General features: G+C 38.7%; 1 non-coding gene across 1 annotated transcript; it reads right to left on the reverse strand.

Moving 5' to 3' along the window:
- Positions 1-223: 223 nt before the first annotated feature.
- LOC122121651 lies at positions 224-330 on the reverse strand. The gene has a single exon (XR_006149996.1). It is a non-coding gene; the product is annotated as a U6 spliceosomal RNA (small nuclear RNA).
- Positions 331-589: the final 259 nt, after the last annotated feature.

The following is a 589-nucleotide window of genomic DNA, read 5'->3' on the forward strand; positions in this document are numbered from 1 at the left end:
GTTGCAATAAACATAGTTGTGCTGGTAGTTTTAATATGGTCTTATTTGTGATCCTTTGGGTAAATGAACAAAAGTGGGATTGCTGGGTCATAGGGGAGCTTTATGTGGAGTCCTTTGAGGAAACTCCATACTGCTTTCCAAAGTGGTTGAAGAAGTTTACACTCCCACCAAGAATGCAGTAGGGTTCCCTTGTGGCCCCATCCCCTCCAGCATTTGTTGTTGTAAAAATATTGATTGCTTCACGAATTTGCAAGTCATCCATGTGCAGGGACCATGCTAATCCTCTCTGTATCATTCCGATGTTAGTGTATGGGCTGCCGGATTAAGCACAGTACATTTTTTATATAGAAGGTGTAATTGATTTTCTTAGTCAATTCCACAAAAAAGTAAGTTCAAAAGAATTGTCATGAAATTTTAAAATCATGAAGTTCTTACATAAGCACACATTTTTGATGTTGGCATAATTTGTGGAGGGGAAGGGGAAAATGTTTAAATAGGGATACAAGTAGACCCATTGCAACAATGAAAGGAACCTTACAACTTTGGCATCTCTACTACTGCCATACCTGCAGATTGTAACTTGATTGCT

Source organism: Dipodomys spectabilis, unplaced genomic scaffold, assembly GCF_019054845.1.
Source record: "Dipodomys spectabilis isolate Male_0828 unplaced genomic scaffold, ASM1905484v1 ptg000192l, whole genome shotgun sequence".
Classification (NCBI taxonomy): Eukaryota; Metazoa; Chordata; class Mammalia; order Rodentia; family Heteromyidae; genus Dipodomys; species Dipodomys spectabilis.